The sequence below is a fragment of the Schistocerca serialis genome, chromosome 2 (genome assembly GCF_023864345.2).
Source record: "Schistocerca serialis cubense isolate TAMUIC-IGC-003099 chromosome 2, iqSchSeri2.2, whole genome shotgun sequence".
Lineage (NCBI taxonomy): Eukaryota > Metazoa > Arthropoda > Insecta > Orthoptera > Acrididae > Schistocerca > Schistocerca serialis.
In genome coordinates, this window is record NC_064639.1 from 960,147,873 (window position 1) to 960,167,321 (window position 19,449).

A 19,449-nucleotide genomic window follows, 5' to 3' on the forward strand; every position below is an offset into this window, starting at 1 on the left:
AGCTCACATGGACGCTGGGCAACATTCGATTGGAACGGGACAGATGGCGCACCGTGGTGGTAATACGTTACCGGAGATGCCCTCCGCCACAGACCGAAAGGAGATTTGTGGAGTACAGAATTGTTTTCGGATTAGCTTGGTTAAACAACCGTGAAACAGCGAAGTTGTACCAGGAATGAATGCTCAGATTTAGAGTCGCCCTACCTGTTGTCGTCTGGTTGTGAGGCGCTGGCGAAATCGCCGGCAGCCATCGGTGTTGACAACGAGCGACGCCAGAAATCCGGAAACTGCCCGCACCTGTCACGGATGTTTCGTTGCGACAGCTAACGGCCCGCCGAAGGCAAGCGGCTATGGGAGGGAGCAGGAGAGTGGGATGGACAGAGAGAGTCGTTGCGAATGGCCATTCCGTGCTTCTGCCCTGGTGGCGTTAATTTATTTAAACGCAATGAGCGTCTCGCACTTGTATCTAACGAAGGACAACCAATTTGTGCTGAGTTATTCTGCGTTATCGATCCTACTTATGTAATGCTATGATCGGTATTGTGTACGCCTACCGAGTGAAGTGGCACAGTGATCAGAAGACTGGACTCGCATTCGGAAGAACGACGAATCAAATCTCTGCTCAGCCATCCACATTTAAGTTCTCCCTGATTTCCTGAAACGCCCCAGGTACATGCGTGGATGATTCCTTTCAAAGAGCAAGGCCGTTTCCCTTCCTTCATCACTCATCATTCCGGGCAAATGATCCGTCTCTAATGACCTCGCCGGCCGCTGTGGCCGAGCGGTTCCAGGAGCTTCAGTCCGGAACCGCGCTGCTGCTACGGTCGCAGGTTCGAATCCTGCCTCGGGCATGAATGTGTGTGATGTCCTTAGGTTAGTTAGGTACAAGTAGTTCTATGTCTAGGGGAGTGATGATCTCAGATGCTAAATCCCATAGTGCGTAGAGCCATCTGAACCATCTAATGACCTCCTTGTCGATGGGACGTTAAACATTAATCTTTCAAGTAAGACAGAGAACCAGTTATTCCATTTTCGAACGTACATACAGTAAGTAAAAACTAGCTCGTTGTGCCTTTCACATCTTTCATTCCAATTCTTTTCCCCACGTGAACGCACAACAACATAGACACATTACCGACATTGAAGAGGAAGGAGCCTACGAGCGCTCAACGCCAAGGTTATCAGCGACCGACGTTGACCTGTTAGGGCCATCGTACGATGTGGCACTGTTACACTAACGCTCACAATGTGAATTGTCTAACAGAAAAAAATCCAAATACCCATTTTTGCTGCTTTCCGACGGACCACATTGTGTCTGTCAGAGTAATGCTGGCACGTCAGGAGATGGTCGTAACAAATGAAACCCTCTAACGTATTTACAATAACGTGCAATTTAGACTAAATAAAACATTCGTAGACTGTAACATTCAGTTCCCCGCTGTCGTTGTTTCTCGTAGCCGCTGTATGACGTATTTCACTCTGGAAATAATAATGGATATCATTCTACAAATAATTTTAATAATGTTGAGCACCACAGCTGGCGATAATTTTAATGATTAATGAAAGTTACCTCAGCTGTAATACTACACATTTATTGTGTTGCGACTGATTTCGTTCTTAGAACATCTTGATGCCCCGAATTGTGCTGGCTGTCGTATGTCACATAAACACGAATCCAGAACCAAAGATCAAAAACATTTTGCCGACCGCCTGGCGGAAGTATGACGAGCAGCCAAGGTATGCAGCGTACAGTAAAATGTCAGGTTCAAAGCAATCTCTGTTATTCACAAACCTGTACGCTTATGTGCTACTTGCCGGTCGTTTCGTTCCACTGAGCCTATGAATGTATGATTCCATTAATTTTCGATCAGATCGCGTTACTATGTGTGTTCGTTTCGGCACCAGGAATTTAAATCCTGCATATCTTCAAAATATAAGGGATTATTTATTACAACCTTGTAACGTCTCTTTAGAAAAATTATGAATGACTGTGCTAGTAATCTACTACGTTATTTGACTTAAAGACAGCTGAGTAAAACTGAATGTACTCAGACAGTTCTCTCTTTACTTATTCTGATCATCACTAAACTGGCACACAATATTTTTAGCGCAACGCAATCTGACTTTCAAAAATCCTTTCAAAAGAATGGCCCGGACTAACAATAACCTATCCCTTTCATGAATCACTTACCTCACAAAGATCTTCGTTACTCGAACTACTGCAATACAGCAAGCGCCAATACTGCCAGCTAAATAAAAGATTCTAACTACTGAAGCCACTAACTACTGATGGGCATAGTTAGCAAATGAAAGATTTTGATAGAGAACAGACAATGTATTTACCTTAATAATGTTCAAAAGTCATGATACATATACCAATCAATTTATGAAATTCATCTTTACAAATTTCCTTTTTCCGGCGGACACACGTCCAGATCGTCCGCTTATAGTAACCTCCCAAAACTCTGGCATCTCTCTGCCCATAAAAACATCGGTTGCACATTGTAAATATACTGCTGCATTGTTAAGGATTTATTGTTAGGTATTCTGTACATCAGTAACCTAACAGCATGATTATCCTCCTTATAGCAAAAATTAAAATGAAAACTATGCACGTTCATGCTTGACTATAACCACATTACTAACAATGGTAAATACACGTATGTGGCACAGTAAAAGGTGTCCGATGGGTCCATCGTTCAGTTTCGTCACACAACGGATTTGTCTGGAGCACTTCATGTCGACTTCCATGTTTTTTCATTACTGCAAACACCAGCGACCTAACAATTGCAGTGTCAAAATTGGCAACATGTTGGAGGGTTCACATATTGCCAAGGTTGTCTCAACTACGCTGCAGAAGTTTGTAGCCAAGCCGTTACACATCCTCCATATCGTCCCTTCCGATTTCCATATTTTTAAAACCTGAAGATAGACATTCGTTACTGTCGATTTGCTTTGGAGGAATAGGTGTACGCCTGGGACCAAGTATGATTCGGTAGGCAACCGCGAACATTTCTCCATGACCGCCTTGTCTCACAGTGTTTTAAATGTATTAAAAGTAATTGTGATTACTTTTGAAATAATAAACACCTTACCTATTCCTTTTCCATCTGTCACTTTTACATTTGGCTGCCCTTACGATTAAAAAATCGACATTAATACATTAGTAATTTTTTGATAGATCTGCATATGTTACCAAGATAGCGCTGCATTTTATTTGCGTATGTTGAGGGTGACAACACTGATTCATTGAACCATCAAGATGTTTCGATGTATCGATTTCATGTTGTTTACGTACGGAGCAGTAGTTATCCGATATTATTGGACGCTGTTATTTGTCAATTATTGAGTTAAAAATCACTTCAAGCATACAAGGGAACCTCCCCATCGCACCCCCCTCAGATATAGTTATAAGTTGGCACAGTGGATAGGCCTTGAAAAACTGAACACAGATCAGTCGAGAAAATAGGAAGAAGTTGTGTGGAACTATGAAAAAATAAGCAAAATATACAAACTGAGTAGTCCATGTGGAAGATATGCAACATCAAGGACAACATCAGCTCAGCAGTGCCGTGGTCCCGTGGTTAGCGTGAGCAGCTGCGGAGCGAGAGGTGCTTGGTTCAAGGCTTCTCTCGAGTGAAAAATTTAATTTTTTATTTTCAGTTTATGTCACAAACTCTTATGTTTTCATCACTTTTTTGGGAGTGATTATTACATCCACAAGAAAACCTAAATAGGGCAAGGTAGAAGAATCTTTTTACCCATTCGCCAAGTGTACAAGTTAGGTGGGTCGACAACATATTCCTGTCATGTGACGCACATGCCGTCACCAGTGTCGTATAGAATATATCAGACGTGTTTTCCTGTGGAGGAATCGGTTGACCCATGACCTTGCGATCAAATGTTTTCAGTTCCCATTGGAGACGCACGTCCTTTCGTCTACTAATCGCACGGTTTTGCGGTGCGGTCGCAAAACACAGACACTAAACTTATTACAGTGAACAGAGACGTCAATGAACAAACTGACAGATCATAACTTTGCGAAAATAAAGAAAAAAAATTTTTCACTCGAGGGAAGACTTGAGCCAAGGACCTCTCGTTCCGCATCTGCTCACGCTAACCACGGGACCACGGCGCTCTTGAGCTCACACTATCCTTGATGTTGCATATCTTGCGCATGGACTACTCAGTTTGTATATTTTCCTTATTTTTTTCATAGTTCCACACAACTTCTTCCTGTTTTCTCGACTGATCTGTGTTCAGTTTTTCAAGGCCTATCCACTGTGCCAACTTATAACTGAATCTGAGAGGGGTGCGATGGGGAGGTTCCCTTGTAAGCAGGGGACTGCAACTCTGGGCAACAAAAGATTACAAGGTAAGTATGTACACAGGACTTGTAGAGTTGGGTACCTACATTAATAATGGGTACTCAAATTAATGCCATTTAAAGTAAACGATTTTAGATCACATTTTGTTTCAGTTCATTCTCATGGTAGAGTTTTCATTGCGATATGACTACCAATGTCGTCGAAATTTAGTTTAGAATGTCAGTGAATGTAAGATTATCCTATAGCTTCAAAGGTAAACATTCCATAGAATTACATTGGACACTCGTTGATTTATGTGCTCCACAGATTTTCCTTTCTATTAAATTTACCACCTTAAATTTACCTTCATGATCAAATAACTTTGCCGTCATGCACTGTCTTTAACAGTGTGACTTTTGCAGTTTGGAACATTTTCTCTAGTTGACTTCTTGTCTGTTTGCCCGTTTGTGGCGTTGACTGTCCTAGTCTTCTGACGCTCCTAAAGATGTGATGGTCTTAAGTAAGGACGTCCTTTTGTCTCAGACACGAAGAAGATATTTCCGAGTCGTAATGAGACGAGGAAGACAATACGTGGATGAAAGTCTTATATGTGCAAGTATTACAAATAAATTCCCTCTAAAACATAAAAAAAACACGACGAACAATGAAGGCATTATAACGGGTGATCAAAAAGTCAGTATAAATTTGAAAACTGAATAAATCACGGAATAATGTAGATAGAGAGGTACAAATTGACACACATGCTTGGAATGACATGGGGCTTTATTAGAACAAAAAAAAATACAAAAATTCAAAAAATGTCCGACAGATGCCGCTTCATCTGGTCAGAATAGCAACATTTAGCATAACAAAGTAAGACAAAGCAAAGATGATGTTCTTTACAGGAAATGCTCAATATGTCCGCCATCATTCCTCAACAATAGCTGTAGTCGAGGAATAATGTTTTGAACAGCACTGTAAAGCATGTACGGAGTTATGGTGGGGCATTGGCGTCGGATGTTGTCTTTCAGCATCCCTAGAGACGTCGGTCGATCACGATACACTTGCGACTTCAGGTAACCCCAAAGTCAATAATCGCACGGACTGAGGTCTGTGGACCTGGGAGGCCAAGCATGACGAAAGGGGCGGCTGAGCACACGACCATCACCAAACGACGCGCGCAAGAGATCTTTCAAGCGTCTAGCAATATGGGGTGGAGCGCTAGCCTGCATAAACATTGTAAGTTCCAGCAGGTGTTTATCAGCCAGGCTGGGGATGATGCGATTCTGTAACATATCGGCGTACCTCTCACCCGTCACGCTAGCAGTTACGTTTTGCTGTCCAGTGCCATCTGCAGGACATTTGGTGAACTTTGTTTTTTTTTGTTCTAATAGAACCCCATGTCGTTCCAAGCATGTGTGTCAATTTTTACCTCTCTATCTACATTATTCCGTGGTTTATTAAGTTTTCAAACTTATACTGACTTTTTGATCACCCGGTATTTCAGAAAAATTAGATGATTTGTTCAAGAGAAACAACTTCACAAAGTGACCAAGTCAGTAACGCATTTGCACTGATTGGCAGAATTGTTGAGTGTCTTCCTAAAGGATATCGTGGCAAATTCTGTCAAACTGACGCATAAGACCGTCAAAATCACGAGATGGTTGGAGTACCTAGCCCGCAGTGCCCCAAACGTTATCAGTTGGGGAGAGATCCGGCGACTTTGCTGGCGAAAGTAGAGTTTGGCCAACACGAAGAGAAGCAGCAGAAAGACTCGTCGTGTGCGGGCGGGCACTGTCTTGCTGAGGTGTAAGCCCGGAATGGCATATCACGACACGTAACAAAAACGGTGCGTAGAATATCATCGACGTACGGCTGTGCTGTAAGGATGCCGCCGATGACAACCAATGGGATCCTGCTATAAAAAGAAATGACATCGCAGACCATTAATCAAGTTTGTCGGGCGTCACGGTGGGCGTCTGCCGAGGCGTCTTCGTCCTGGTATCACATTTATTGGACTAGAATTGCCTTGAGTGATGCCCACTTCGAATTAAGCCCCGACGAACTATCGAATTTGACATGGTATCCCTCAGGAAGACATTGAACAACTCCATCAATCAATGACAAGCCGAATGACTACTTGCATAACGTTCAGATGTGAATTAATGCGTTATTGACTTCTTGAGTTTGTAAGCTCTTAGTCTTGAATAAATCATTCAGTTTTTCCGAAACTGTAATCATTTGTTTGTGTATTTCAGGAAAATGCGCGTCATTGTCGTGGCTTAGCAGTATGGGATTCTATTTCTACATCACTGATGTTACCAACAAAGATATCATCCTCTTCATGACGAAGGATCACCAGCTGTCGCTGGTCCTTCTATGAAGGCTTTACGCAAACCTGTTTTGGTTTCTTCAAGTTTGGATTGCGTTGCCGCTCCGCAACAGTGTACCGAATTGACGAATAACAGCCCCAGCTGCTAAAAATTATTTTATTTGATTCCACGGATTTTATATTAATGCCATTTTCAAGACCATTAGGTATTGAAACTCTCCGTGTTTTAGTGGCTAAAGGAGGGGGTGGTGGCGATGCTACAGCCGTATTATTCTTTTAAAAAACCACGTTCCCCAAGATCGCTTGTAAATGTTTTCATTGATTACCAGTTTCAACAGATCCGTGCTTTCATCACCATCGGGACTTGACGGCACAGACCATTCGAAACGAGTTACCAATAAAAAGATTTACAAGCGTTGTTAGCGAACCTAGTTTTTAAGAATAACGACTCAGATCGCCCGCAGCAGTTGTCACAATGTCAACATATATAATGCTACAATTGCTGGCGTCTTTTATTTGAGCAGCGAATGGAACAACCAAAAAGAAAATAAAGATGACGATGATGATGAACATTGCGTTTAACAAATACGCGAAGGTGGTACAAATTTTCGTTGTGGAAGACGCGAGAGTGTCTGTGTTTTATTTTCTACAGCTCACTTCTCGCACAGTCTTCTGAAGGCAGTTATGGACCAAGCTAAATTCACCGGCACAGCAGTAGTCACCGATATTCGAGCAGAATGAAGTTACGGAGGCTGCACATCGCGAGTATCATTTCTCTCCGTCACATCCTCTCTGTAACGCCAGTCGTAAAATTTAGTGCAAGCACTAAAACGAGTATACGTGGACCCCTATTGTTTCTAAAAGAAATCATTTACGTGGCATTTTACGACAGGCTGGAAGTTAACGAAGCTAGTAGTCACGTTGGCTGAACATTTGTCCCGACTCGTGCTCACTAAGGTTCTTTTTTCTTACGCTGTAAAACCCGACTGATGGAGGGACAGGCAAAAAGTTCTTCCAGCAAGGGGCAGCATCTATCTCGACAATTTTACAACCGAATGTCGAGCTTCTTATTGGACTCCGGAAAACAAAAAGAATGGAAAAGGAAAGGTATGAACAATAGGATAGTGAGACGCGTAATGAAGATACAGAGTCCAAGCAATCGTTAAACGCAACATCGAAGTTCATTAACAGCATCGCTTCTACGTTTCTTTTATATGCTACACTCCAAGTCTTCCATCTAACATCAGCAAGAGAGCTGTACGGACATCATTTAGCATATTTCGAACAGATCAGGCAACGCGGAGAAGGGGAAGACGATATATGGATGAAAATTGATTTCCATCAGAACGCCATTGTTTTAAAAAATAATTTTTAATAGTAACTGGTCAACATCCATTCACATTCCCAAATCAAGTAGCACACAGACATACTGTACGGCACGTTTATAAGTTTCAAGTTGTTTTTCACAGCATCATAACTACCAGCAGCTGATCGTCGTCGTCGTCGTCATCATCATCATCACCATCACCATCTTCTTCTTCTTCTTTTTCTTCTTGTATTTATGGCATTGCTTCTTCAGTCAAACACAGCTGACCTCGCGAAGAAGGACTTCAGCTAACAGGGACGTCGATGAATGGAAATTCTCAGTGAACTGAACTTTCTGTCAACTCACTTGAGGAATCCCAATGAATAGATGAAATCCTGTGTGTTTTGGTACACTCGATAAACTGAAGCCACTGTCACGACAAAACGCTCCGAAAACACTATGTTTCGAATCTGGCAGCTATCTACTACGTAACACTCCCTAATTCGAACTGCTTCGCCAACTATTCAGCTGTACGTGTCACTCTTTCGTCTTCGCAGTAATACATAAGTCATCATAATACCTAAGTCAATTTTATAAATGACTTCAAGGACAAGGATGTACAAGTCTTCGACTTTCGCAGAAAAAATCATATTTTTGAAGTTGTGAAATGTGGGATGAAAGAAATGATATTTTATGAATCGTTTTGGGATTCCTTCAACCGCGCACTCAGTAATCTTGAAGGAGATAAATAAGATTGCCGGAAACATATCATTAGCAGGAGGTTAGGTCCCGCCTCTTGACGAATGGTAACTGAAATTTGTTAGTCAGTGTGGAGAACAAATCATGCTTGTCTCAGGTTATGTGCTTAGGAGAAATCTATGTCATTCACTGTTACTCTGGACATTGCATAATTCACCGAAAGTGAGCAGTGGCTCAATAACTTAGAAAAAAGACATTATTTCGTTTATGAGAAGATTTGTGGAGAAAATTCCATCGTTGATGACACAGTTCGTTCATCATGGAAAAATAGATGACGCTTAAGTTTTCTTATGTGCTCTCAGAAATTTATGTGCGCCTTTTGTATGGATGTTAAAATAAATAAAACCGTCCACCTTCATTAACGTTGAAGGTATTATCGGGCTGAATGCCCCTTTTAGGGGCAGCCTCCCACCCCAAGGGCAAGAGGTTGCCCTCAATCTGTGTCCGATCACCACCGTCTCTGACAAGGCCATTGGCAGATCAGGGATAGCCCTTTACCATCGACTGACATTACTGATATTTTTATGTAACATTTAAGCAGTAGCGAGGATAGAACCCGCTACCCACGTGTTCTGATCACCAGTCAAAGAGGGTACCCCCAGACCAAGGCTAGTGTGCATCCTAATTTATTCGCCAATTTTATGAACCGCGTAACCGATAGTATGTAAAGCTGTAACAAATTTCTATTTATTTGTATTGTAAATACGTGAAATGTTATGTTACCCAATGTAGAATTATTGATGTCAAACAGTGTAGTGATACTTGGTAACTGCCAATGATATAAGAATAACAGCTAGGTAGAGAGCATAGTCCCTGGTCAGTGGGCCGTGACGTCAGAGATCGAGGGAGGTAGGAGAGTTTCACTGGAAGCGGAGTGATGGCAGCGGTTGGACGCGCAAGTTGCGTGCCCTGCGTGGCCGTTGTTATGTGAAGCTGCTTAATATACATATATATGGGAGGCATTGTTCCATGGCAAGTGTGTGCAGATCAAGCCGATACCTATTACATCAAGATCTACTGCTCAATCTGCTGTGGTTAATGCAAGAGCGCTGGCAAAAGTTGGAGTCGTTGGAGCGATGTCGCTCACTCCGACTACAGCAGCACGACGACTGCAAAAAACTGAACGGTGGTGCAAAATCATTCACGTTGGGTAGAAACTGCGAGGCATTACTGTGGCTTGATTTTGATCATTTTTCAAGTAATAAGTGAGAAAATAACGTTTTCCTATTATATTCTGTAACCCAAATTATGGTAACCTAGACAGAGTCCAAACCTTTCCTTTGTGTCCTCATTGAAATGTCATATGCGCAAGAAAAGAACTGAATAAGTGAATTAAAAGCTTGCCAGTTACATTGATATTTAAAAATAAATTAAATGCTACGATTACAAACGCATCATATAGTGAAGTGTTTGTCTTCTAGAAATCAGAGCTTTGAGAATAAAAGCAAGCGTAAATTGCTGGCAAATATACACTCCTGGAAATGGAAAAAAGAACACATTGACACCGGTGTGTCAGACCCACCATACTTGCTCCGGACACTGCGAGAGGGCTGTACAAGCAATGATCACACGCACGGCGCAGCGGACACACCAGGAACCGCTGTGTTGGCCGTCGAATGGCGCTAGCTGCGCAGCATTTGTGCACCGCCGCCGTCAGTGTCAGCCAGTTTGCCGTGGCATACGGAGCTCCATCGCAGTCTTTAACACTGGTAGCATGCCGCGACAGCGTGGACGTGAACCGTAAGTGCAGTTGACGGACTTTGAGCGAGGGCGTATAGTGGGCATGCGGGAGGCCGGGTGGACGCACCGCCGAATTGCTCAACACGTGGGGCGTGAGGTCTCCACAGTACATCGATGTTGTCGCCAGTGGTCGGCGGAAGGTGCACGTGCCCGTCGACCTGGGACCGGACCGCAGCGACGCACGGATGCACGCCAAGACCGTAGGATCCTACGCAGTGCCGTAGGGGACCGCACCGCCACTTCCCAGCAAATTAGGGACACTGTTGCTCCTGGGGTATCGGCGAGGACCATTCGCAACCGTCTCCATGAAGCTGGGCTACGGTCCCGCACACCGTTAGGCCGTCTTCCGCTCGCGCCCCAACATCGTGCAGCCCGCCTCCAGTGGTGTCGCGACAGGCGTGAATGGAGGGACGAATGGAGACGTGTCGTCTTCAGCGATGAGAGTCGCTTCTGCCTTGGTGCCAATAATGGTCGTATGCGTGTTTGGCGCCGTGCAGGTGAGCGCCACAATCAGGACTGCATACGACCGAGGCACACAGGGCCAACACCCGGCATCATGGTGTGGGGAGCGATCTCCTACACTGGCCGTACACCACTGGTGATCGTCGAGGGGACACTGAATAGTGCACGGTACATCCAAACCGTCATCGAACCCATCGTTCTACCATTCCTAGACCGGCAAGGGAACTTGCTGTTCCAACAGGACAATGCACGTCCGCATGTATCCCGTGCCACCCAACGTGCTCTAGAAGGTGTAAGTCAACTACCCTGGCCAGCAAGATCTCCGGATCTGTCCCCCATTGAGCATGTTTGGGACTGGATGAAGCGTCGTCTCACGCGGTCTGCACGTCCAGCACGAATGCTGGTCCAACTGAGGCGCCAGGTGGAAATGGCATGGCAAGCCGTTCCACAGGACTACATCCAGCATCTCTACGATCGTCTCCATGGGAGAATAGCAGCCTGCATTGCTGCGAAAGGTGGATATACACTGTACTAGTGCCGACATTGTGCATGCTCTGTTGCCTGTGTCTATGTGCCTGTGGTTCTGTCAGTGTGATCATGTGATGTATCTGACCCCAGGAATGTGTCAATAAAGTTTCTCCTTCCTGGGACAATGAATTCACGGTGTTCTTATTTCAACTTCCAGGAGTGTATTTAAATAGCAATTTACAATAAATTTTAAACATCATCGTCCATGAGTGTAACAGTTTGGTTCAAAGGTCATTGTCAGTAATGTCTTGCACTTCACTTAATCAAATACATGATTAGTACCCAGTCAAATTAACCTTATAAAACTGATATTACAAAATGCTTTATTAATCTTTGATTAACTTTTGTTTTCTCAAAAAAAAAAAAAAAACTGCTAGTATCGAACAATCAGTAGCGTGAGTTTACGTAAATTTTGTCGTAACAGTAGTGAGTTTCAGTTCCACTAAATTCAGTCTCGTGCATTTCAAAGCACGTTCCAAATTATTTTATTTAACTCCATTACGTTATTTAAAGTTACTTATTGCAATATTCTTTTTTTATACTGCCATGCATTTATTTCAATGTCAGACAACTACTGTTCAATTCGCTATTAATTTATCGAACAGTAACAACTTCACTTGAGTTGTTGTGGCCTAGTCGATTCTTGTGGTACCCCTTTTTCTTTTACTACTTTACGTGACCGATTGCACTAATTATCAACTACGATAACATTAAGTACAATAGCAGTAGAGTATTCGGAGATGAATAATTTATTTTTCGGAATAGCTTATTTTATACATCTTCCCCCTAACCAATTTCAGATTTCTTCTGAAACGGAAGTATTATTCAAAATTTTATTATTTCTGTTGGGCTCACGCGAAACACGATCAAATTTCCATAGTAACCGATTAGTGAGGGGGCAAGGGGGGAGGGAGACGATACACAGCGTATACACGTGACTATACATTACACGTTCTTTTTGTCCTAATACAGAATTTAAAATCTAAAACTTAACACAGCTCATTTATTCCAGCCCGTAATTGAGAGCCTAATGACTATATTGCTCTTGTATTATCACAGTGCTGTGGTTCTTTCAAACTTTCTCTGTGGGCAGGACGGACCTGAATAAAGGATATCGGGGAAATACCGATACATTAAGAGACTTTTTTCCGTTTGCTTTGGAATCTGTCATATCTATGGAAAAATTCATGGTACCCTATGTGATCCAGTAATGTTAGACGCAAAGCTGTTGCACAAAAATCGAAAAATCTTGAAAACCTTCAGAGCTATATAAACATTTTCTTAATCTGAAACGTGTCAATATTATCCCAAGTAGCTGTGTCACAGACTCACTTGGAGTAATACCAACAGTGTGAAATACAGACGGGGAAAAATTCTTGTTCTAGGAAGGTAACACATTTTACTATCTTAGCACACATTAAAATATATACACAACATGGTTTTTCGAAAATGGTATCAAATTTGGAAAAGAAATAAATAAACTTTAGCGTTATTAAAACCCAATACTTAGGTGGTATAAGCTGCGGATTGCTTTCTTAAACTTATTTTAGGATTCGCTTGTTAAAACCAGAAGCCCCGTCTTTTCCAGGTATGTTGGTAATTTTATTGAAATTCAGCTTCACGCCTACTTTCCTCGCAAGGTCATACCAATTTGCTGAAACTCAACTAGGCAAATGCCATAGAATAATTATGCCAACGTAGTCACATAGTTGACTAGTTCCAGAATAAAATCAGATCATCTCTTCACTGAAGGTATCACGTCTGAATTTTATTTTAGTCGATCCTAAAGTGTAATTCTCGGCATGTTCAACTCTTTCGATACACTGTTCAGTCATCTTCTTGGCATTATTAAATGTAATGCCTTTTTTTAGGGTTTCTTCGGTCTGTTTAACCCTTTCTCAATTTTTTTCTTGTCCTCACCATCTGAAATTAGATATAATAATTTACTTAAGTGTAAACAAATTTTACTTCTAAAGTTTAGAGCACTGGGGAATATCGACACCTTGTCGACATTTCCCCCTTTTAGCCTCTCGATAGTACTCCACTTCGACAACATGCATCAGGCCAGACACTTATTGCCTTGCTAATCCTCGAAAAGTTATGAAACTCAAGCTAAAAGACGCACTAGGAAACATAATATTTACCTACATTATAGCTACTATAGTTAAAAAAATATTGGAACGCTTACTTCCACGTAAGTATGAACTGAAAATAATATCAAAAATTAATAAAAAATAATTTTTTGCTCCACAATAAGACTATTTATTATTCACAAGAACACGTCGCCTCTGCAGTGTACTTCTGGCATTGTCCGCTATGCTGCAGTACTATCTCCCACCGACTACAGCGCTACTCAACTGACAAAACGATGATGCTGGTGTTGCCTGCTATGTAGGTAATCCGCTGGTCTCCCCTACATCAAACTACTGCAAAGCATCCTGCATAGAACTATAAAAGAGTGCCACGATGCATCCCTTCATCTTATGTTTGACATGATGAGGATTGCAGTTCAACAATACAATAAGCACACATTTCTGTACAATTCGTAACGTGGTGTTACGTATGTCTGAATCGTTTTCCTCCTGGAAGAGTTCACAGTACTAAATGTAAATATTTACCTTCGTGTGGGATACCACACGTGTATACTTATTATCTTACAAGTTTCCGCCTCGGCTGTTGTATGAAGCCTAAGAGGTGTTGCATGGCAGAGCCAGAATTCCAAAACGAAGAAAAACGTGAACGAAGTCATGAAATGGCGCCTCAGTTCATTCTGGCTGTTCTTCTATGGATTAAAAATAATATTTGTGCATGCTGATAATCGTCCCATAATACGATGCGATAACTTTCTTGTTTTAGTGGGAGGGCCAAGAGAATTTAGCAGTAAGCAGTTTTGCCACACCCTCCAGTTTATGACACTTTCGAGACCTATCAATTTATCTCAGTCCAAAGAATTTCAAAAGGTTATTTAATAGATTATTTACCACACTGTGATACTAAAATTTGACTTTAGCAAGAGTGCTGTGTTATAAACTGTATGTTGTTTTCCTTGTTGAAATTAAACAATGATCTGCTCTCCGAAAGACGCAATTAAATATTAAACACTACCATATCTACAAAATCATGTAAGTTACATGCTACATCTTTCAAAATGTTGCTTGTGCTATCTGCACACAGAAAATTTTTTGAATGCTCTGTCATCTTTGATCATTATTATATGTCAGCAAAAGCTATGGACATAAAATATAGCCGGCCGCGGTGGTCTCGCGGTTCTAGGCGCTCAGTTCGGAGGCGCGCGACTGCTACGGTCGCAGGTTCGAATCCTGCCTCGGGCATGGATGTGTGTGATGTCCTTAGGTTAGTTAGGTTTAATTAGTTCTAGGTTCTAGGGGACTGATGACCACAGATGTTAAGTCCCATAGTGCTCAGAGCCATTTGAGCCATAAAATATAGCCCTTGGAACCGCCAAATTTAGAACAGCATTGTCAGATTCAAATTTGTTCCTTGCTTGTTAACACTGAGATACCATTTTCGTGTACATCCATTCTATTCAGACCACTATGACGGGCATACGAAAATCAGTCTACCACATATTAGGGTTTCTTCCTGTCCGATTCACATCCAGAGTGCGGGAAGAATGACCGGACGCACGTTGTAGTTAGTTAAATCTGATCTTCATGTTCACTACGGGGACGGTGCCTAGTAGGTTTGCAGTACATTCCACGTTTCTTAAAGATCTGTAATTAGGCTTTCGGGTGATAGATGCTGCCTACCCTTTCAGATTTTTCTTCATTCTCCCTTGGGTCAAGATAGCTGTGACGATTCGTGTTGTCCTTCACTGTGTGCATTCAATATCCCCTGTTAATCTTTCTTACTATGGATCCGACACATTGAGAAATATTCTTGGAAGGATCGCGTGAGATTTTTGTAAGCAATCTCTTTTGTAGTTTGACCTCATTTCCCCAGTTACCTACGCATCAATCGATGTTTGCCACCTGCTTCACGAACGACTGTCTCCATGTGATCATTCCATTTCATTGTTACACCGTGGTATTTGTACGAATTGACTCCAGAAGTAACTCATTTATATTGCACTCATAGACAACTTCGTTTTGTTATTTTTAACAACTGCAATAACAGATTTTCATATCTGAACATTTAGTGAGCTACCATTCTTTGGACCATTTCGACATCTTACCAAGTTACAAGAATTTTCGCGTTGCTTTTTTCGAGATAGTAATTCATTGTAGATAACCACAATATGTTTATAAAGTACGACTTTTCTGTTAGTATTATCATAATGTGAACGACAAGGGCCAAACATAAGGTTGATTTCCGCTTCAGCAGTATACCATGCCAGTCGAGGTGTTGCAGTCCCACTGGAAGTTTCGAGTGTCAGAAATGCCCAATTTTAGAGCGCTAGCAGCGTAGAATGTCATCTTGGAAGCCATGATCGCGTCGTTTAACAGAAAGAACAAGTAAAATAACGTCATTATAACTATGAGGACGCTAATCTCAAACCAGAGTACGACACAGTTTATATCAGTCACTCACCCAACGGTCTGACGGTAAGTTCTGACGCAAACTGTGTCGCACTCTTGTTCGAGACTAACGATCACACAAGTGCACAGTGCACATTTCGTTTCGAAGTGCACCATGTGCAGGGTGTAGGCACAGCCATGAAATACTGTATCAAGAAATTACCGACACGCAGCGAAAGGCACTTGCAACTCACCTTTCGCACGCTCCACAATTTTGCAGAAAGTACCTTTTTCCCAGACAGCATTTGTTCATATTCAACAAATTGGAACTAATAAATGTTTAGACGAAGGCGTCGAACCTTGCGTTTAAGCCTTGCTAATGGACGCTATACATCCTGTCTGCACATCAATAAGCAGGCTATTTCTCGTGATGAGTTGCCGTCTGTCTTTGTGAAAAGGAGACAGATGCGCCGACGAAATCGTAATAGCTCGAAAGAGACACAGCTGATGAGTTATTTCCGGAACTTCTGGTATTTCCGTAACTGAACGTTTCAGCGTACGATTAAAGGTCACGCACCTTTATATCGCGCCGTTCAATAGCACTAACTGATCAACGGTATGACGCTAACACATCCATGTTAAAACAGTCTTTACTTACCCCAAGTTATTCAACTAATGTGCCACGAATATCTTCGAAAGACATCTTTAAACTTCTAATTACTTTACAAACGAGTTAATACGTTAAATATTTGATGTTAGACATGTATAACCTGTATCGTTGAAGACGAAAACTCTGTGTTGTTTTTATTTGTTTTGCGATTGCTCACCCATAGAGTAATCAAATAGTCAATGCCAAAATTTTAGAAAAGGTTTAAAATTATGTTTAAAGTTCGTTGGAAATCGCTAAGTGCTCTCATTATCAAACTCTGGATGATTATAGTCTCAATAATTTGTGCTCCATTTTAAGTTTTTCACGCGTCTCAATGTTTATGACTTCATATCTCGTAGGTACATTCAGCGATATTGTGGTTATTGTCTGCGAAACGTGTTGCGCATAAAGTTAGTAGTTCAGAAGCAATACGAGTAAATATAATGTAATGTTTCATGCTGCAGTTTTACAGATGAACACAGAAAATGTAGTAAAGTATAAACCTTTTTCCTTTCGTTATTTTGTGAGACGTTTCAGCGAGAAAAAAGTTTCGAAATTGTTTGAGATTATGTGTAAAGTTTGCTGGGTGTCACTAAGCGCTCTAATTCTCAAATACTGGGTGAATATTGTCCGGGTAACTTGACCGTCATGAGTTATGCTACCTCAATATACATACACAGTTTGTAACTACAATAGTTTTCTTATTGTTTTAAACATTTAACTTATAATCATACCTCTTAATGAGTAGATTATGACAGAAATTTAAATTTTTAGTTTCAGTCAATAATTAAATCAAATTTTGTCCTTGGAAGCCGTTAGATAGACAACTTGCAACTTTTGTAGTGCGGTTTTAGCTGTTTAGTAATATAGTAATTATGTCTGAAGAGTAACTTTGGTGGCCCTTCTTATGATGAGATTTAGTTTCTTTGGGAAAAGGGTTTCGTACCCGAGGACGGATGTTTAACGCACTTACAGGGTGTTTCAAAAATGACTGGTATATTTGAAACGGCAATAAACACTAAACGAGCAGCGATAGAAATACACCTTTTGTTGCAATATGCTTGGGACAACAGTACATTTTCAGGCGGACAAACTTTCGAAATTACAGTAGTTACAATTTTCAACAACAGATGGCGCTGCAAGTGATGTGAAAGATATACAAGACAACGCAGTCTGTGGGTGCGCCATTCTGTACGTCGTCTTTCTGCTGTAAGCGTGTGCTGTTCACAACGTGCAAGTGTGCTGTAGACAACATGGTTTATTCCTTAGAACAGAGGATTTTTCTGGTGTTGGAATTCCACCGCCTAGAACACAGTGTTGTTGCAACAAGACGAAGTTTTCAACGGAGGTTTAATGTAACCAAAGGACCGAAAAGCGATACAATAAAGGATCTGTTTGAAAAATTTCAACGGACTGGGAACGTGACGGATGAACGTGCTGGAAAGGTAGGGCGACTGCGTACGGCAACCACAGAGGGCAACGCGCAGCTAGAGCAGCAGGTGATCCAACAGCGGCCTCGGGTTTCCGTTCGCCGTGTTGCAGCTGCGGTCCAAATGACGCCAACGTCCACGTATCGTCTCATGCGCCACAGTTTACACCTCTATCCATACAAAATTCAAACGCGGCAAGCCCTCAGCGCCGCTACCATTGCTGCATGAGAGACATTCGCTAACGATATAGTGCACAGGATTGATGACGGCGATATGCATGTGGGCAGCATTTGGTTTACTGACGAAGCTTATTTTTACGTGGACGGCTTCGTCAATAAACAGAACTGGCGCATATGGGGAACCGAAAAGCCCCATGTTGCAGTCCCATCGACCCTGCATCCTCAAAAAGTACTGGTCTGGGCCGCCATTTCTTCCAAAGGAATCATTGGCCCATTTTTCAGATCCGAAACGATTACTGCATCACGCTATCTGGACATTCTTCGTGAATTTGTGGCGGTACAAACTGCCTTAGACGACACTGCGAACACCTCGTGGTTTATGCAAGATGGTGCCCGGCCACATCGCACGGCCGGCGTCTTTAATTTCCTGAATGAATATTTCGATGATCGTGTGACTGCTTTGGGCTATCCGAAACATACAGGAGGCGGCGTGGATTGGCCTCCCTATTCGCCAGACATGAACCCCTGTGACTTCTTTCTGTGGGGACACTTGAAAGACCAGGTGTACCGCCAGAATCCAGAAACAATTGAACAGCTGAAGCAGTACATCTCATCTGCATGTGAAGCCATTCCGCCAGACACGTTGTCAAAGGTTTCGGGTAATTTCATTCAGAGACTACGCCATATTATTGCTATGCATGGTGGATATGTGGAAAATATCGTACTATAGAGTTTCCCAGACCGCAGCGCCATCTGTTGTTGAAAATTGTAACTACTGTAATTTCGAAAGTCTGTCTGCCTGAAAATGTACTGTTGTCCCAAGCATATTGCAACAAACGGTGTATTTCTATCGCTGCTCGTTTAGTTTTTGTTGCCGTTTCAAATATACCGGTCATTTTTGAAACACCCTGTACCAACCATGTAGGCCTGTTCCAAGTACTTCAACTGTATTAGCGGTTCTTCTGTTACTTCCAGAATCGATAGGGACGAAGAGTGTAATAAACACTTAGGGGTTCCTAAAAAGGGGAGTATACAACGAGCGTCTAATTCGCTAAATAATCAGCAATGTTGTCTGATTATTTGATTACGCACATGTTGATACAGCACAGTCGCATCAGACGCTATTTAGATTAGAATAGATATAGGACCTACCTTTTATTCCAGAGATCCATTGTGAACAGATCCTCAAGGATGTAGGAATATCATAAAACAAGAATGTTTGGTAGGTGTGTTAATAAGCAAAGTTTCCCGGCATGCATATGAGACGTTTATATGAGGC